Consider the following 20,299-nt stretch of genomic DNA (forward strand, 5'->3'; position numbering starts at 1 on the left):
ACATACCTATTTATGCTTTTTTTTTTTTGAGGGGGGGGTGGAGGGTGGAAGGTGAGGGGGGGAGGGGACAGGGACAGAGAGAGGGGCAACATGGAATCCAAAGCACACTCCAGGCTCTGAACTGTAAGCACAGAGCCTGATGAGGGGCCCAAACTCCCAAACCATGAGATCATGACCTGAGCCAAAGTAGGACACCTAACTGACTGAGCCACCTAGGCACCCCTTTCTTGTCTTATTCTTTATTTTTAATAGAAAAGGTTATAGGCGTTTAAAAATTTCTCTACTGTGTTGTCATAATGAATTTTTTTATTGTGATAGACTATACATAAAATTTATTATTTTACCATTTTAAAGTATAAAATTCAGGGGCATTGAATACATTCATTATTTTGTGCAACCAACACCACTATTTTGTTCTTCTTTTTAAAGGTTGTTTTTGACGAGGCTTCTGGGTGGCTCAGTTGGTTAAGCTAAATCCGACTTTGGCTCATGTCATGATCTCATGGTCCGTGAGTTCAAGTCCCATGTCAGGCTCTGTGCTGACAGCTCAGAGCCTGGAGCCTGCTTCAGATTCTGTGTCTCCCTCGCTCTCTGACCCTCCCCCGCTCATGCTCTGTCTCCCTCTTTCTCTCAAAAAATAAATAAACATTAAAAAATAATAATAAGTAAAAGTGTTTTGGGGGAGCACCTGGGTGGCTCAGTTGGTGCCAACTCTTGATGTTAGCTCAGGTGTTGGTCTCCGAGTTGTGAGTTAAAGTCTCATGTTGGGCTCCATGGTGGGTGGGAACCTACTTAAAAGAAAAAAAAAAAAGATTATTTTAGGTTTTTGAGGCTCCTGGCAATTCAATATGAATTTTGTGATCAGTTTTTCCATTTCTGCCAAAAAGCCTGTTTTCTGGGGCACCTGGTGGCTAAGTTCAGTTAAGCATCTGGCTCTTGATTTTAGCTCAGGTTATGATCCCAAGGTCATGGGATTGAGTCCTATGTTGGATTCCATGCTGAGCATGGAGCCTACTTGGGATTCTCTGTCTCCCTCTCTCTCTCTCTCTCTGCCCCTCCCCACCCCCTTTTGCAAAATAAATAAACGTTTTTTAAAAAGAGGCCTGTTTTTTTATTTAATCATCAGAATGTTGATTGTTAGTATATACAGCTACAGCTGGTTTTTTTGTGTGTTGTCTTGTACCCTGAAACCTGTGGATTTTTTAGAGTTTTCTGTATGTAAGGTCATGTAATCTGTGAATAGTTTTGTTTGTTCCCTTTCATTTTGATTGCCTTTTATTTATTTTTCTTGCCTAATTGCTCTGGCTAGGACTTTCAGTACTATGCTGAATAGATGTGAATCGACAAGGCATCCTTGTCTTCTTCCTGATCTAGCGGGAAATTTTTCAGTCTTTTACCATTGAGTAAGATGTTAGTTGTGTTTTTTTGTTTGTTTGTTTTTGTTTTTAATAAATGCTGTTCACCATGTTGAGGAAATTCCCTTTAATTCCTGGTTGTTGAGTGATTTTATCATGAAAGGGTATTGAATTTTGTTAGATGTTTTTTGTGCTTCAGTTGAGATGATGTAGCTTTTTCCTTTCATCTTTTAATGTTGTATACTACACTGATTGATTTTTGTATGTTGAACCACCCTTGCATTTTTGGGATAAATCCCACTGGGTCACATTTTAAGGTATAATCCTTTTGATATACTGCTGGATGTAGTTTGCTGGTATTTTGTTGTCATAATAATTTCTTGCTGCATTTTGTAAATTAAGTGAATATATTATACTCTACTTAATTATTCTCCTTTTAGGTTACCTCCAGATGTTTGCTTGCATGAACTTTTTTATGTATATGGGTTTTGATAATTTATTAAAGTAATTAATTTAAGCATTGGCATTGATGACTTCATCCTCAGTTCCTGGCTCAGATGGAAGTAATCTGTTTAACAATCTCAGAAGGACTGTGCAGGTCAGTGAGATGCTTGTGGATCCTCATCTGAAAAAGATCCCAAGTCTTACTACCATCACCACAAGGAGTTTTCTAAGTAGTGATTCTCAGAGTCTTGTTAGGCATCTGAACTGTTGCATCCATTTTGAGGTTCTTTTCTTTTGCTTCAAGTCAGCACATAACCTTCTCAGAGGTTTTACATTGTGGCTGGTTAGGGTAACTGTAGTTTGGTGAATCACTACCTCTGGTTCCCGGGGTGATTATTCTGTTATATTTAAGAGCCAGGGCTGCAGCTCAGCTTCCTGACAGAATTGTTCCTCTGGGAGAGCCAACAGCAGTGAGTCAAGAGCAGGAGCCAGCACCCCAAGCTCCACTGCAGCTGTGACCATGTCTTCCTCAAAGATTGCATAAGCCTTTTTAAAATTTTTGGCTTATTCCCCTAGAATAGATTGATAGAAATATAATTATTAGGTCAAAATGTACTTTTTTTGGTCATTTAATAAGTATAGTCATATGCTTTTCAGAAGGATTGTTCCAATCAGTATACACCGTCATCAGCAACATATGTGAATACCAAATTTGCTGTGCCATTGATAGCACAAGGTATTAAAATTCTTTAAAAAGTACTAATTTGGAGAAATTTTTTCTCAATGTTTTAATTTCAGTTTTACTCATTGTAGGAAGGTTGAATGTTCATCTTCATCTAATGTTTGCTCATGTTTCATGTAGGGCTGTATACTTCAGATACTTACTTTAACTGAATTGGTAAGAATTACTCCTTGCTTTTGTTTTAGTTTTTTTTAAGTAATCTCTACCCCCAGTGTGGAGCTCAAACTCAGGACCCCAAGATCAAGGGTCACACGCTCTACTGACTGAGCCAGCCAGTTGCCCTGACTCATAGCTTTTGGAAGGTGAGAGAGAGAGGAGAGTCAAGATTTACTCCTCCTCACACCATATCTGGGGTGAACCTGGTATTACTTTGGAATACCAGAGGGATGGTGCTGTTAATAAAGATACTAGATAAAGAAAAGCTGTTGTTTCTGTTCTTATAGCCCTTCTGACACTACCTGGAGTTAGTGCAGACCTCACAAGTTAAAGGCTCAGTTCCACAAGATGGCCCCCATACTTCAGATGCTAATCACAAGTCCTGGCCTCCTATACTTCTAACAGACCATCTATAAATTTGGGGGTTTCCATGACCCCCTCCTGGAGTTTGATAATTTGCTAGAATGGCTCACACAACTTAGGAAAATGCTTTACTTACTGTTACCAGTTTATTAGAAAGAATACAAGTCAGGAACAACCAAATGGAAGAGATACATAAGGCAAGGTATATGGGAAGGGGCACAGAGCTTCTGTGCCCTCTCTGAGCATACCACCCTTCCAGCACCTCAGTGTGTTCAACCTGGAAGCTCTGAACCCATTTATTTAGGTTTTCTGGAAGTTCTGTTATGTAGGCATGGTTGATTAAATCGTTGGTCATTGGTGATGAGCTCAATTCAAAGCCCTTCTCCCCTCCCTCTTGGTCTAGGGACTGAAAGTTCCAATCACCTGGTTGGTTCCTCTAGTAACTAGTCATCTCATTAGCATAAGCTTAGGTGTGGTTGAAAGGGCCTTATTATGAATAACCAAAGACATTCCTCTCAATCACTTAGGAAATTCCAAGGGTTTTAGGGGCTCTGTGCAAGGAACCAGGGCCAAAGACCAAGTAAATATTATTATATCACAGTATCACACTGGGAAATTTCAAAATTAATCTTTCTCCCTCCCCTCTGCTCTCTCCTCTCCTCTTCCTTCCTTTCCTCTCAAGGGGAAGACAGAGTTGGACCTACTGCATGAATTTGAAAGGCTTGCGGGATGGCCTGGTAGAAATAGCCAGCAGGCCTGAGTTCCTGGGTGGCTCAGTCAGTTGAGCATCGACTCTTGATCTTGGCTCAGATCATGTCTTCAGTTTGTGAGTTGGAGCGCCCATCAGGCTCTTCATTGACAGTGTGGAGCCTGCTTGGAATTCTCTCCCTCTCTCTCTGCCCCTACCCCACTCGTGCTCTCTCTTAAAATAAATGAATAAACTTAAAAAAAAAAAAAAAAAGAAAAGAAATAGCCAGTAGGATGGTTATCACAGGCCTGGAACTGGAAGACAGGTCAAGGCTACGTGAGAGGTGTGAGGAGCCATCAGTGTGATATGGGAGTGGATGAGGCTGTCCTATCCAGTTTGAAGAGAATAAGGCTGTGACAGTGATGAAGTTTTGGAGGTGATGATGGGGTTCATGGGGTCTGGAGCAGACTGCCAAGAAAGAATTTTTGAAGACGTCTTTCGTGCAAAAAGGTAATCTTATTAAAGCATGGGGACAGGACCATGGGCAGAAAGAGCTGCACTGTAAGTGGGGGGTGGTGGTGACTGTTTTATGGAGTCTGGGGAGATTAAGTCAAGAGGGAGTTTCCAAAGAGATTTTCACATGCTAAAAACTTACTGGAGGCTCAGCTATTGTCAAGTTAAGGTTGTTTTTCCCTCTAGCAAAGCATTAACATTAAGACAGTAGGGAGTTCCTGGACTTTAGGCTGTTGATGGGATTGCCTTTTTTGGGTAAACTGGTGGAGTCCCTTATCAGTTTAACCATTTGTTTTTTGTCCTTTCTTGTTTTGGGGTAGCCGGGAGTGTCCAAAGTATAGGACACCTGTCCCACTGGGAGGGGGGATGGTGCTAGCTTGTGTTTTGCCCTCAGCCTGCCTCATCAACATGCTCCCTCAGCCACACTGATCCTGGGACCTCTGACAGACATTCTGTTTTTTTGTTTTTTGAGAGAGAGGGCACAAGTGAGAGAGGGAGAGAAGGAGAATCCCACCAGGGGCAGAGAGGGAGAGAGAGAGAGAAGCAGGGCTCACCTGGGGCTCATGTTTTGTGCTCATCACCCGAAGTGGGGCTGTGCTCATCCAAAGTGGGGCTCATGTTCACCCGATGTGGGACTCGTGACCTAAGCCGAAGTTGATGCTTAGTGACCGAGCCACTCAGGGACCCCTAACATTTGTGTTTAAAAAGTATGGGTAAATGCCAAGATTTAAGACAAGATTTAGGGTGAGAATGAGACCCTCATGTGGATGTAGTTTCTCCACATCCTCTTGTCTTATTTTTTTATTTATTTGCTTGCTTGTTTATAAGTTTTTAAATGTTTATTTTTGAAAGAGAGAGAGAGAGAGAGAGAGAGAGAATGAGCACGAGCGGGGGAGGGGCAGAGAGAAAGGGAGACACAGAATCCAAAGCAGGCTCCAGGCTCTGAGCTGTCAGCACAGAACCTGATGCAGGGCTGGAACTCACAAACTGAGCCACCCAGAGGCCCCATTATTGTCTTTTTAAACAAATAATTTGAGGGGCTCCTGGGTGGCTCAGTGGGTTGAGTATCCGACTTTGGCTCAGGTCATGACCTCATGGTTCGTGAGTTCAAGCCTCGCGTGGGGCTCTGCGCTGACAGCTCAAGGCGTGGAGCCTGCTTCTGATTCTGTGTCTCCCTCCCCTCAGCTGCTCCCCTGCTCGCACTCTGTCTCTCTCTCAAAATAAAGATTAAAAAAATAATTAAAATAATTTGAGTGAAATTCATGTAACATAAAATTCATCATTTATTTATTTTTAAAATATTTATTTAGTTTTGGGGGAGCGCAAGCAGGGAGGGGCAGAGAGAGGGGGACAGAGGATCCAAAGTGGGCTCTGTGCTGACAGGCGAACAGCAGTGAGCCTGATACGGGGCTTGAACTCAGAACCGCAAGATCGTGACCTGAGCCGAAGTCAAGACACTCAACTGACTGAGTCATCCAGGTGGCCCCCTTATTTATTTATTTTTAAATGTTTATTTATTCTGAAAGAGAGAGAGAATGAGTAGGAGAGGGGCAGAGAAGGAGAGAGAGAGAGAATCCCAAGTAGGCTCTGAGCTGTCAGCACAGAGCCCAATGCGGGGCTCACTCTCACGAGCTAGGAGATTATGACCTGAGCTGAAATCAAGAGCCAGATGATTAACCACCTGAGCCACCCAAATGCCCCAAAGTTCATCAATTTACAGTGAACAATTCATTAGCATTTAATACACTTAACTATATTGTATAATAACCACCTTTGTCTTGTTCTGAAACATTTCTGTCACTCCCAAGTAAGTGATAATCCTCCATTAAACAGTTTGTACCCATTTCCTCCTCCTGCCTCCTCCCACCCCTGACAGCCACCAGTCTGCATTCTGTTTCTGTAGGTTTGCCTGTTTTGGACATTTCATATAAATGGAGTCATACAATATGTGATCTTTTATGTCTGCCCCTTCCTCTTGGCATTGTGTTTTCAAGGTTCATCTGTATTGTAGCATGTATCAATCAATACTTCATTCTTTTTTATTGCTGAATAGTATTCCATTATGTGTATGTACTGTAATTCGTTTATCTGTTAATTGGTTGATGGACATTTGGGCATTTTCTACCATTTGGCTATTGTGAATAGTGCTGCTATTGCATACCTGTGCATTTCCTTGTTTGAGTACCTGTTTTTAGTTCTTTTGGGTATATATACCCATGAGTAGAATTGTGGGCTCATATAACAATCTGTGTTTAGCTTTTGGAGGAGATGCCAAACTCTCTTCTACAGTGGCTTAACCATTTTACCTTCTTGCCAGTGTACTTGGATTTCAATTTCTCCATGTCATTGCCACACTTGTCTTTTTGATTATTGTCATCCTAGTGGGTGTGAAATGTATCTTATGGTTTTCATTTGCATTTCCCTAATGACTAAAAATGTTGAACATCTTTTATGTGCTTGTCCATTTGTATATTTTCTTTGGAAAAATGTCTATTCAGCTCCTTTGTCCGTTTTTAAATTGGGTTGTCTTTGTTGTTGAGATGTACGAGTTTTTTACATATTTCAGATACCAGTGTCTTACCCAATATGTAATTTGCAAATGTTTTTCCCTATTTTGTGAGTTGTCTTTTTACATTCTTGAAGAACACAAGTTTTAAATTCTGATAAAGTTCAATTTGTCTATTTTTTTTCTTTTGTTGCTATGCTTTGAGTGTCATACCCCATCTGCTTTTTATGGATCCCTACCCCAAAAGAGCACCTTGTCCTCTCTAGTCCATTTTCCAGCTAGTAGCCAGAGATACTTTTTTTAATGGAGATCAGATCGTATCATTCTTCAGTTTAAATCCCCTCATTGCAAATGGAATGAAATCTACATATCTTCCCTGGTCTACACAATCCTGCAGGATTTTGTCCCAGTCTTTCTCTCTACCTTTTCTCTCTAGCCCTACCCATCCTTGCTTGCTAAGCTTATTTCTACATTTGCCTCACTCTCCCTAATTACTGTATGATTGCTGTGGGCCCTTCCTGAATCTTTCTTTCCTGGCTCTGACAAGCTGGCTCCTCTTCTCTTAGGATTCAGCTTCAGAGAGGCTTTTCAAATTGTCCTGCTTAGAGTGGGTCTTTTTGTTGTTGAGATTAATAGCACCCCAGGTAGTTACATTAGAACTCTAGTAATGATCTAGAATTCTCCTTTGCTTTTTGTTGTTTCTCTATCAGTAGAACAGAAGCTCCTTGAGGATGGGAAGCTGTCTTATTCTTTGTCTCCAGTGCTTAGCTTACACTTGGTCCATAATGGATACTTAATGAGTGAGTTTTTGACAGCTGATTTTGGAGACTGGCATCACAGAGTACACTGGGGGAGCACAGATACGGGAGGAGCAGAAGGGACTGGTCAGTCAGTGGTGTTGGAAGCAATGGAGAGGTCAGCAGAGGTAAGGCTGGTGTTGAAGTGGTTGCACTCAGCTGTAATTCTCAGGGTGTTACGTGCTGGTCACAGCCTGTGCTGTGGTTGGACTGGCCCTTGTGCTTATTATAATTGCAAGACACCCTTCAGCAATAACCATCAGGAAACTTTGAAGAAATAAAGGTTTATTATTTACAGGATGTGGAAATTACACAGCACACGTGGAGCCACACAGCGAGGACGTTGAGGGTGGTTAGCCGGGGAGGGGTGGGGGGAGAGTGCACATGCCTGGGAGTGAGAGCAGGAGCACACACAGGCCCAGGATTCTGCTTTTATTGGGAGTTGAGGGTAGGGGCCTAGGGTTTTCCAGCTCACTCTTTACTGGGGAATTTAAAACATAGAAGGAGAAAAAACAAGTGTTCCAAATCATTTATCAGAATCAACCAAGATCTCTAAAACAAAGGAGCCTCAGTGAGGGAAGGCAGCCTGGCTTTTTATCTAATTAAGTGGCTGGCAATGTGTTTATTCAAGATAGCCCTCTTGAAGTAGATGCCTCTTTGAAGTGAATGCCTAATCAGTGTTTAAGTCAGTCGCTTGCGTTACAAAAAAGAACAAAAAAACTGCATACACTGCACAGGGGTAGAGGCTCCAAGTGGAGTTGTGGTGGAAGAGGTCTGGTGGCAGCAACACTGGGAGTGTGTGACAGCAGATGGCTGCAGAAGATGCACATAAGGAATGAGGAGTCCATTTTGAAGAAGTGAAGAAAGAACCAGTGATAGCTTGAAAGAGAGGTGGGTGTGAAGGAAGGTTTTTGTTATTGGTAAGACATAGTCCCCCCTAGCATGTTCCTGTCAGAGGAAAGGAGCCAGTGAAGGCAGCTGATGCAAGAAGGCCTTAAGGCTGGGTGGGTGAGAACAGAAACTGGGGACATCTATTCAGAGAGTGGAAAGGAATGTTATTTGCCTTTATTTAATTTAAAAGATAATTTAAGATTTTACTTAAAGGCCTTGTCTTTTACCAGTTGAATCTCATAGAGGTGAATGTTTAAGAAGGGAAAATTATCTCTTGAAACGTGTTGTTATTGATTTTTCTAAGCTTATCTGTCTGTTGGCTATTTTTAATACCATGGATCCATGAAAGAGAAATAAATGCATTTAAAAAAAATGTTTATATATTTTGAGAGAGCTTGTTCCACTCGTGCACGAGAGTGAGCAGGGGAGGGGCAGAGAGAAAGAGAGGTAGAAGGATCCCAAGCAGGTGCTGCACTTCCAGCACAGAGCCTGATGTGGGGCTCAAACTCACGAACCGTGGGATCATGACCTGAGCCAAAATCAAGAGCTGGACGCTTAACTGACCGAGGTCAGTTAACTACCCAGGTGCTTCTGCATTTTTTTTTTTTTAAAGATTGCTATAATGCAGACTTTATTTGGGGGAAGGTTCTTTTTAAAAAATAACAACTTCTTCATACAAAATCTTTTAATTAGAAATTAATGAAAAGACAGCTTATTGGAACTTAGTTCTTTTTATTTTTTTAATAAAATTAAAAAAAAAATTAATGTTTATTTACTCTTTGAAAGAGAGACAGAGTGCCAGCAGGAGAGAGGCAGAGAGACATAGAATCCGAAGCAGGCTCCAGGCTCTGAGATGTCAGCACAGAGCCCAACGTGGGGCTCGAACTCACGAACCATGAGATCATGACCTGAGCCGAAGTCAGACACTTAACTGACTGAGCCACCCAGGTGCCCTTATAAATTAAAAAAAAATATATATTTTTAATGTTTATTTATTTTGAGGGAGAGAGAGACAGAGTGCGAGCAGGGGAGGGGCAGAGAGAGAGGGAGAGAGAGAGAATATGAAGCAGGCTCCAGGTTCTGAGCTGTCAGCACAGAGCCCGATGCAGGACTTGAACTAGACAACTGTGAGATCATGACCTGAGCTGAAGTTGAACGCTCAACTGACTGAGCCACCCAGGAGCCCCATAAATTTTTTTTTTTTAATGTTTATTTACTTTTAGACAGGGAGAGACAGAGCATGAGTGGAGAAGGGGCAAAGAAAGAGGGAGACACAGAATCCAAAGCAGGCTCCAGCCTCCGAGCCGTCAGCACAGAGCCTGTTGTGTGGCTGGAACCCACAAGTCGTGAGATCATGACTTGAGTCGAAGTTGGACGCTTAACCAACTGAACCACCTAGTCCCCCTTTGAACTTCTTTCAAGTCTCACAACTTTTCACTATCTGATGAGAAATGATGAGCTATTGGGAATTTTCCATATGTTGCTCTTATAAACTTCTTACTGTGTTAAAAAAATGAAAGAAACTAAAAGGTCACTATTATAATGAAAATACTTAGGAAGCAATTATGATAATGAGGAAATCACTAACTAACTTTCACATTGTGGTTTCTGGAAATAGCCAGATATTTTAAATCCGCAGTGAGGTGATTGAATTATCCTTGGATTAGTTTTTTTTAATGGAGATACTTGAGAATACTGAATTTTAAGTGTTTTTTTTTAAGCCCTGCTTCTAATACTTACTGTTAAAATATTCTCAGTTTTAGAAAAAGAATGATGTCCCTCAGTGATCTGCTCACACACTGTTTTTATTATAGAAAAGAACAGAATAGTTTCCAGTTAGAGAAGTGAGCTACACAGTACTATGAATCACACACTGCTCCTCTGCCTAGTTTTCCTCTTTGAGAGATACGTTAAGTCCTGTTTTTATCACATGGTAATGAACATATCTGTGACTCTGGTGAGGCTCCTGTGGCCTGTATTCCCTGTGAGGCAGGTGAGGGTGGGGCGTGGCACTCAGCAGCTTCCTGGGTGTGAGAATGTGGGGTTACTGCTCCTTAGGAACCCATTTCATTTGTGCGTCTAAAAGATGTGTGGCCTTCTTCCTTCTTCCAAGCTTTTAGTCAAACTGAGAAAGAACCCTACTGCTCTTTTTGAAAGCAGCTATGAGAATGAATTGTGTGGAAGAAATAATTTTCCAAATACCGTACAAGAGAAAAAGCAGCCTCTTTTTGCATGGCGGCCCTTACTAAGGAAATAGGATTATTAAAAAAATAATTAGAGGACACTTATTCACAGAACACAAAAGATTTACGCTAGCATTAATACAAAAAACTGAGCTTTAGTGGGCTCCTGGGTGGCTCAGTCGGTTAAGTGTCCGACTTCGGCTCAGGTCATGATCTCATGGTTCGTGAGTTCGAGCCCCATGTGGCACTCAGTGCTGACAGCTCGGAGCCTGTAGCCTGCTTTGGATTCTGTGTCTCCTCTCTCTCTCCCTCTCTCTCTCAAAAATAAATAAATAAACATTAAATAAAAAAACCTCAGCTTTAAAGTATTTTTAGTAATCTACGGGCAGCTTTGAAATGTCCTCATTTGAAGAACCAAATGCATTTGAGGACACCAGTGTGTAATATGTAGGTAAGGACAAGTTGGGCATATGTGCCCATTCTGGAGACTGTGAGGAGCTTGTTTTCATCACCTGTAGCACAGAATAGCCTTAGTTTACAGTTCTGGTGAAGGATGAGATATTATTTCAAGATTAAATGTTTCCTCAGTAAAAATGGATCAAGGCTTCCCCTTCAAATAAAAAGCAACTTGAGGGAAATAATAGGGGAAACATTTTGCTCATTAAATCTTTTTGTAATAATTTTGGATGATGTGGCTCCAGACTAAAATAGGTGTTGGCACAGCTATTTTGTCTCTAGAAATATGTGGTCGGCTAGGACTGTTCTTGTATATCGTATCTTCAAAATGAGTTTTTCTCATGTCATTTTTCCTCTTAGGTGTAAAACTTAGTTTATGATTCTTTGGAGTTAAAAAAAAAAGGGGGGGGGGAGTGTTCACAGCCCAGTAACTAAAACTTTTAGCTTCTATTATTTATTTTGCATTTAGGGTTCCACTTAAATGAATTAAAATAAAAAAAATAGATGCCTTGAGTTTTTCTCAGTCCAAGCCCTAATACCTGCCTGGGAGGTTGTTAGAAACAGTTTTAAGATGTGATACCCCCACAAGATACTATGTGTGAAGACAATGATTAATGATGTTCAAATTTGGACAAAAAGTTTTTGGCTAAACCAGTGGCGGGAGAATTACTGTTCAGTTTGCAATGTTACAATTAAAGCATTTCCATTTTTTGAGACATCCAGTATTTTTATTTTTATTAAAAAAAATTTTTTAATGTTTATCTTAGAGAGAGAGCGTGCATGAGCCCAAGCCGGGGAGGGGCAGAGAGAGAGGGAGACACAGACACAGAATCCCAAGCAGTCTCCAGGCTCTGAGCTGTCAGCACAGAGCCCGATGCGGGGCTCGAACTCAGGAACTGCACGATCATGATCTGAGCCGAAATCGGACGCTTAACCGACCAATCCACCCAGGTGCCCCAAGACATCCAGTATTTTTAAAGAAAAGTAAAATTATGATTAGAGGAAGATTTGTTTCATACCATAAATAGGCATACTTGTCACCTTTTGCCACAGTCTTGATGGCTCCTTTGGGAAAAATTATTGAGGCTCTTTTGTTTGGTGATTCCATTATTATTAACAAGGAGGTGATTTGTCTTGCCATTACCAGGCCAACTCTCAACTACACAAAAGAGAAAGAGGAGCCCGATCTGGTTGGTGATGTTATAGAGTTTTGTTGCAATCACTAGATAACTCTTGGAATATAGTTAAATTTAACGTATAAAAAAATTTTTTTTAATGGTGTGTAGTCTACTAGATGAGTGGTATCTGAAAGGCTAATAAATGAGAATGGGATTTAATGCTCCTAAAATGAGTGAGCATCTGTGGTCTTAGATATCTTTACATTTGTCTTTATTTTTGTAAGTTGGCGAGAGAATTTTAGCAGTTTGTTTTTGTTGTGTAATAAAGAATGTGCTTGGCCTTTGTGCCTTCCAAAATTCTTAGACTTTCCCAAGGGATGGAGTGTCTTTCTTATTCATGAGTTCCTTGGATCACACCTGAGTTAATGTTAATGCGATAATTCAGAATGGGGCCTGGTTACCAGAAGGACCAGCCATATAGTTAGAGGATTGGGACTTTGAGCCAGTCTGACCTCTGGGGAAAAGTGGGGCTGGGGATTGAGTTTAAAATCATGTGGCCCAGGATTCAATCATGAATATGGAATAAAACCCTGAAAAAAACCTTTGAACTCTAAAGCTTAGTGGAGCTTCCTTTTTGGTGAACACGTTTATATTCTAGGAGGGTGATGTGCCCTGATTCCAGAGGGCATGGAAAACTTTGTGTTCAGGACTCTTCCAGACCTTATCCTGTATATTTCTTCATTTGGCTAGCCCTGATTTGTATCCTTTATAATAAAATTGTAAGTATAGTGCTTTCTGGGGTCCTGTGAGTTGTTCTAACAAATCATACCTGAGTTGTGGGAACCTCTGAATTTGTAGCCAGTAGGTCAGAAATATGATTGTCCTGGCGACTCCCAAAGTGTAGTTGCATCTGAGGCAGGGGCAGTCTTGTTAGGGACCATGTTCTTTAACTGTGGATTTTGATGCTACTCTGGGTGGTTAACATCAGAATTGTATTGAAATCCACCAATTGGTGTCAGAATAGTTTTATATTCCTTCTACAATTCTACTTAAATTGGTGGCCATATGTGAGTTGGTGCGAGGATATATACATCAGAAAGGAGATTTGGCTTTTAGTCCTTTTCAGCCTGGATGATAGGAATAATTCATTCAGTCCATTTATATTTAGTGTCTATGTGTGCCAAGGTTGTGCTAGACAAAAGGTGGCAGGGAAGTCCCTGTCTCCACTCTTAGGAGATTTTAGTGTGATGTAGTAGACATATGGGGTTTTTGTGTGTTATGATAGAGAAGGAGTGCTCAGCCCCTGAAATGGAGCTGTCTTCTTTGAGTCTTGGACAATGGCATTGGGTTAAAGATGGATCTTTTTAGTCAGTGGGCACTTTAGGAGCAGAGAGATATCACATCTACTAGTACACATGAGGCAGGGGTTGTGTCTGGCAATGGTTATTTCAGAATAAGTGACTGTGTTTAGTGGCTGGATGTGTTAGGGCAGTGTTTTGTAAACTGTGTAAGTGAACCATCTGTATCAGAATCACCCTGCCCACAGAACTGCTGATTTTCTTTTTTGTTTTTTTTTTTTTTATGACGGAAAATGTTAATAATTGACAATAGCAAGAAGAATAGTGTAATAAACCCATCTACTCATCACCCAACTTCATGGTACTGATACCATGGCAACCAGCTCTGATTTATAGTGCTTGCTAGTTTCCCTTGGGGAATATTTACCCATGTATTTACTGTGCCAATTTCAAGTTCCCAACACAATTTCATTGAACAAAGAGTTGGGGAAAGATTCTTTTTTTTTTCTTTTTTTTTCTTTTTCAAATTTTTTTTTTTTTTCAACGTTTATTTATTTTTGGGACAGAGAGAGACAGAGCATGAACGGGGGAGGGGCAGAGAGAGGGAGACACAGAATCGGAAACAGGCTCCAGGCTCTGAGCCATCAGCCCAGAGCCTGACGCGGGGCTCGAACTCACGGACCGCGAGATCGTGACCTGGCTGAAGTCGGCCGCTTAACCGACTGCGCCACCCAGGCGCCCCTTCTTTTTCAAATTTTTAAATGTTTATTTTTGAGAGACAGAGACAGAGTGCAAGGAGGGGAGGGGCAGAGAGAGAGGGAGACACAGAATCCAAAGCAGGCTCCAGGCTCTGAGCTGTCAGCACAGAGCCCGATGCAGGCCTCAAACTCACGAACCATGAAATTATGACCTGAGCTGAAGCTGGACGCTTAACCAGCTGAGCCACCCAGGAGCCCCTAGCTGAGGAAAGATTCTTGGAAGCAGTTCTCCTGACCTGGTGTGAGCTTGCACCAGTTTTGAGACATTCCTACTTAAACCACCTTCCTCCCAGATAATTAAATAAAATTATAGGAATAATTTTATCCATAAATATTTAACCTTATATCTTTAAGGACTAGTTTTAAAAATATACCCATAAAATTTTTATTACCTCTAAAATAATGAACAATATTTCCTTAGTATCAAATAGTCAATCTGCATTCAAACTTTAGTCTCCAAATGAGGTCCATAGGTTACATTTGGCTGCATTATCTCTTAAGTCTCTTTTAAACTATAGGATCTCTCTTTCTCCACTCCCCCATTCTCACTCTCTTTTTTTTTTTCTTTTGAAGCTTATTTGTACAAGGAAGTTTATTTTGTAGATATTTTTCAGTCTGGTGTTTACTGATTGCATCCCCATGATGTTTGCATCACAGTTCCTCTCTCGCATTTTTTTCTCTAAATTCATAATTAGTACTAGAGCAGTGGTTCTAAAAGTGAGGTTCTAGGATCAGCAACATCAGCTTCAACTGGGAAACTTGTTAGAAATACAGATTCTTGGTCTTAACTCTGTTGAATCAGAAACCCTGAGAATGGGGGCCTGCAATCTGTATTTTAACAAGATCTTCATAATGATTTTGATGTACCCTAAAGTTTGAGAGCCATTGTTGTGTAGGCTTGATCAGATTCAGGTTTGCTCCCCACCTGCTACCTCCCACCACCTCCACCAACTATTTCATAGCTTCTGATGTGTTTTCCATTAGAAGGCACATAAGGCAGGGTGCCTGGGTGGCTTAGTCAGGTAAGTTTCTTGACTTTTGTTTTTGGCTTGGGTCATGATCTTACAGTTTATGGGTTCCAGCCCTGCATCAGCCTCTGCACTGACAGTGCAGAGCCTGCTTGGGATTCCCTCTCTCTCTCTCTCTCTCTCTCTCTCTCTCTCTCTCTCCCCCTACTCTACTTAGTCTCTCTCAACATAAATAAATAAACTTTAAAAAAATTAAAAAAAAAAAAAAGGGACATAAGGCTAACTGGTCTCTCATTTATGATGCTGATGAGCATGTTGACCATTGCCTGGATTGTATCCATTAATTCACTCAAGTTTCAGATGGCATTAATTCTGTCATTCTTTCTTCACTGCATACTGGAATGTTTCTGTAAAGAAAAACTTCCTCTCATTAACTTTGGTCACTCTGCAAAATAGTTTGTTCAGGAAAGACCGGATAAATGCGGAGTCTTTTCTTCTATTTACCTGTTTTCAGAATAATAAATTGATTCTCTGGCATCCTCCAAAGATGACCAATGAAGTCTTTGGCAAAATACCATATAAACTCAATTATTTTAATTGTATTTGGTGTTTTAGTCCATTGCTATATGTTCTTATTTGATGCTCATCCCATTTTTTGTGTAGTGGAAACCTCTTTAAGTATATTTGTTTTGCGGGGGGGGGGGGGCACGTGTGCGCTAGCACACAAGCAGAGGAGGGGCAGAGAGAGAGGGAGAGAGAGAATCCCAAGCAGGGTCCAAGCTGCCAGCGCAGAGCCCAATGTGGGGCTCAAACTCACGAACTGCTAGATCATGACCTGAGCCAAAACCAGGAGTCGGGTGCTTAACCAACTGAGCCACCCAGGTGCCCCAATCTTAGCAGTTTTTTATAGCATCTGTGATTTCTGGTAGAAAATTTCCCAGTCTTGTTACATGTTTAGCTCCAGACCAGCAATCAGCAATTTCTTCAAGGAGCTTTGTTTCCTTTCGGGCAAAAATGGTGGAGACCATAATCTGGATGGTAGAGATACTCATTGCTACTGGGTTTAGTTATATTTCCAATTCAAATTCAGGACTATACTGCTTTTACTTAACCTAATGTATATCCTTTCTCTAATGCCAGAAAATCCCCGTGTTCAGTAACATAATTACTCATTTTCTTAATCCCATAATGCACATGAAACAGTCTCAGAATCATAAGGCTGGAAGTAATGATGTTTGAAACAAACTGTTGAAGATTTTCCTGAGTTCTTATTATCTTTAGGATATATCCCACTAGGGTATCAAGTTCAAGTCTCTTGAAATAGTTATTTTTATGGTTTTTCTCTCAATTCAATACACAGTTAGTTTGCTTTATGTTTTGGGGATTGCTTTTTCAAATTCAAAGTTAAATCTGCAAAAAAAGGTATATTCAGAGAAGTCTGGCTTCTACCCTTAAAGCCTCCACTTGATTCCCTCCCTCCTCTGTAGTAATGGTTTTCAACCTTGGGAGGTTTGTTTGTTTGTTTTTGTTTTTTTGGTGTTTATTTATTTTGAGAGGGCAAATGTGCGAGCGGGGGGGGGGGGGGGGGGGGAGGGCAGTGAGTTTGGAGTGAGAGAATCCCAAACAGGCTCTGTGCTGTCAGCCCAATATGGGGCTCAGTCTCACAAACCATGAGATCATGACCTGAGCTTAAATCAAGAGCTGGACACTTAACCTGAGCCATTCAGGGTGCCTCAAGCTTGGGTGCAATCAATTCATTATTTGGGGAGAGGAATTGAAGGAGAGTGAGACCAAGCATCAGTAATTTTTATATGATTCCAGGTGATTCTCATGGATAGCCAAAGTTAAGAGCTACTGACATTTAATTTTTTTAATGATATATTGTTCCATTAAAATGTGTGTGTGTGCATGCACACACATGTGCACATATGAAAATAGATCTATTTTGATTCCTTCTTTTTCTTTCTTTTTTTACTTTGAGTATAGTTGGCATACAGTGTTACATTAGTTTCAGGTATGCAACAGTGCTTCCACAAGGTTATGTATTATGCTGTGCTCACAAGTAAAGCTACCATCTGTCCCCATAAAATGCTATTACAGTATCATTGACTATATTTCTTATGCTATCTATGCCCTTTATTCCCATGACTTATTCATGCCATGTCTGGAAGCCTCTATCCCTTCACCCATTTTGCCCTTCCCTCCCCTCTGGCAACCATCAGTTTGTTCTCTATATTTATAGGTCTGGTTTTGCTTTTTGTTCGTTTATTCACTCGTATTTTTGGACTCCACATATGAGTGAAATCATATGGCATTTACCTTTATCAATCTGGTTTATTTCGCGGGACACCTGGGTGGCTCAGTTGATTAAGCGTCCGTCTCTTGGTTTTGGCTCAGGTCATGATCACATAGTTTCGTGAGTTTGAGCCCTGTGTTGGGTTCTTTGCTGGCAGTGTGGAGCCTGCTTGGGATTCTGTCTCTCTCTCTTTCTCTCTGACCCTCACCAGCTTGTAGTGTCTTTGTCTCTCTCAAAATAAATAAACTTAAAAAAATCTGACTTATTTTGCTTAGCATAATATTGTTTAGGTCCATCCATATTGCCACAAATGGCACAATCTCATCCTTTTCATGGCTGCATAATATTCCATTATATATATTTATACACACACCCCACATCTTCCTTATCCATTCATCTATTAATGGACACTTAGGTTGCTTTTATATCTTGGCTATTGTATATAATTTTGCAGTAAACATAGCATTGCACAGATCTTTTTTGGGGGGAAGGGGGCAGTAGGTAGGCTTCACATCTAGCATACAGCCCATCATGGAGCTGGAACTCATGACCTTGAGATCAAGACCTGAGCTGAGATTGAGTCAGATGCTTAACCGACTGAGCCTCCCATGTGCCCCACATATATCTTTTTGAATTAGTGTTTCCTTTTTTTTTTTTTTTTTTTTTTTTGGTAAACACTCAGGAGTGGAATTATTGGATCATATGGTATTTTTATTTTGAATTTTTTGAGAAACTTCCATACCTTTTTCCCTTCTTTCTGAAACACAGGGAAGTATACTGCTGTACTCCTCACTGAACAACATGACCCAGAGGGAAGTTGTGACACACTGTGCAGTTTCACAAGCTCCTCGGTTATCTTGCCACCTGCTAAAGCTGGAGGGAGAATGCCAGCGTAATAGATGTTATAGGACTTAAAAAAAGAAAAGTGACAATTGAGTAATTTTTATTCTAAAATGTATTTTTAGGGGCGCCTGGGTGGCTCAGTCGGTTAAGCAGCCGACTTCGGCTCGGGTCATGATCTCACGATCTGTGAGTTTGAGCCCCGCGTCGGGCTCTGTGCTGACTGCTCAGAGCCTGGAGCCCGTTTCAGATTCTGTGTCTCCCTCTCTCTCTGCCCCTCCCCTGTTCATGCTCTGTCTCTCTCTGTCTCAAAAATAAATAAACGTTAAAAAAAAATTCAAAATGTATTTTTAAAGTACAAAACTAGAAATTCTAAACGCATTTATATAATTATAAAAGTTAAGAATACTGGGACATCATGAACACATACATGTGTGACTTGGAATCTACAGCTTACATTACATGATTAAGATTTACTAACTAGCATGATATGTGATTTCCATTTAATTGCTAGTCTGTGACATTTGTTTTGTGTTCTTATAACTTGTGAAATTTTGTTTATAAGAAAATTAAAATGGCTTAATTTTTAATGTTTTTTAAATTGATTTATAATTTTTTTGAAGTAGACCTCATGCCTAATTGTAGGGCTTGAACTCATGACCCTGAGATCAAGAGTTGCGTGCCCTACCAACTGAGCCAGCCAGGGGCCCCAATTTGGTTTTTATTTGACCATAAAGTTTGTTTGTTTGTTTGTTTTTTAAATATTTTTGAGAGAGACACACACAGAGCACAAGCTAGGAGGGGCAGAGAGAGAGGGAGATGCAGAATCTGAAGCAGGACCCAGGCTCTGAGCTGTCGGCACAGAGCCTGATGTGGGGCTCAAACTCACAAACCGTGAGATCATGACCTGAGCCGAAGTTGAACGCTTAATCAACTGGTCCAACCAGGCACCCCATTCATTTATTTTTGCCTCAGTTACTGAGGCCATGTTTTCCTCTCTATTCCAGTCCAAGAACTCAGTAGATATTGTGAGTGCCAAGTGATGTTCTTTTAGTTTAAAACAGTCTTTGGCCACACAAGTTTGGAAAATGCTGCTGTGGTTTGGTGACCCATTAATAAAGCTTTATAGGGGCGCCTGGGTGGCTCAGTCAGTTAAGTGGCCAACTCGATTTCAGCTCAGGTTGTGATCTCAAGGTTTGTGAGTTCAAACCCCACATCGGACTCTGTGCTGACAGTGCAGTGTCTGCTTGAGATTCTCTCTCTGCTCCTCCTCTGCACTCTCTCTCTCTCAAAAAATAAACTTAAAAAAAAAAAAAGCTTTATAAATGGGAGGGACACCATCATGTTTGTACCCTAGGCAAGCAGTGTGAATAGCTGGTTTGAAGCAGAGCCAGAGTGGATGCTGGGAGACCCCCTTATAATCCAGTATAATGATACAAATGAATAGTGATTAGGGCCTGAACTGAGCCAAGTGGAAGAGTTAGTGTTACGGGTTAGCAGGAATGTTATATAAAAAAAAAAAAAAAAAAAAAGGATGTTTTCCTTAGTTGAGTCACCACTTCTAAAATTTGTTATTCTGGGGGCACCTGGGTAGCGCAGTCGGTTAAGCGTCCGACTTCAGCCAGGTCACGATCTCGCGGTCCGTGAGTTCGAGCCCCGCGTCAGGCTCTGGGCTGATGGCTCAGAGCCTGGAGCCTGTTTCCGATTCTGTGTCTCCCTCTCTCTCTGCCCCTCCCCCGTTCATGCTCTGTCTCTCTCTGTCCCAAAAATAAATAAACGTTGAAAAAAAAAAATTTGTTATTCTGTTTTTCAGGTCCAGAAAATAGATGCTTTAAATATGCCCATATATGATCAGTCCCTTGATGACTGACTCATGTTAATTAAATTCACTGGAAACTGACTTACACTAAATCAGGCAGACCTTGCT

The 20,299-nt window shown here is 41.0% G+C and overlaps 1 protein-coding gene, 1 long non-coding RNA gene and 1 pseudogene across 2 annotated transcripts in view; 1 reads left to right on the forward strand and 2 right to left on the reverse strand.

The window, feature by feature from the left end:
* The window catches only part of PRKAR2A (protein kinase cAMP-dependent type II regulatory subunit alpha), a 113,135-nt gene that overhangs the window by 6,694 nt on the left and 86,142 nt on the right, over positions 1 to 20,299 (forward strand). The gene's annotated exons all lie outside the window — the stretch shown is intronic.
* Positions 77 to 20,299, reverse strand: part of LOC147583611 (uncharacterized) — a 60,471-nt gene continuing 40,248 nt past the window's right edge. Inside the window, exon 3 of the long non-coding RNA XR_015248395.1 lies at positions 77 to 788. This is a non-coding gene — a long non-coding RNA (uncharacterized LOC147583611). The remainder of the gene's footprint in view (positions 789 to 20,299) is intronic.
* LOC112852447 (small ribosomal subunit protein uS10 pseudogene) lies at positions 1,706 to 2,189 on the reverse strand (annotated as a pseudogene).

Source organism: Puma concolor, chromosome A2 (genome assembly GCF_028749965.1).
Source record: "Puma concolor isolate L17-30 chromosome A2, mPumCon1.1.hap2, whole genome shotgun sequence".
NCBI lineage: Eukaryota > Metazoa > Chordata > Mammalia > Carnivora > Felidae > Puma > Puma concolor.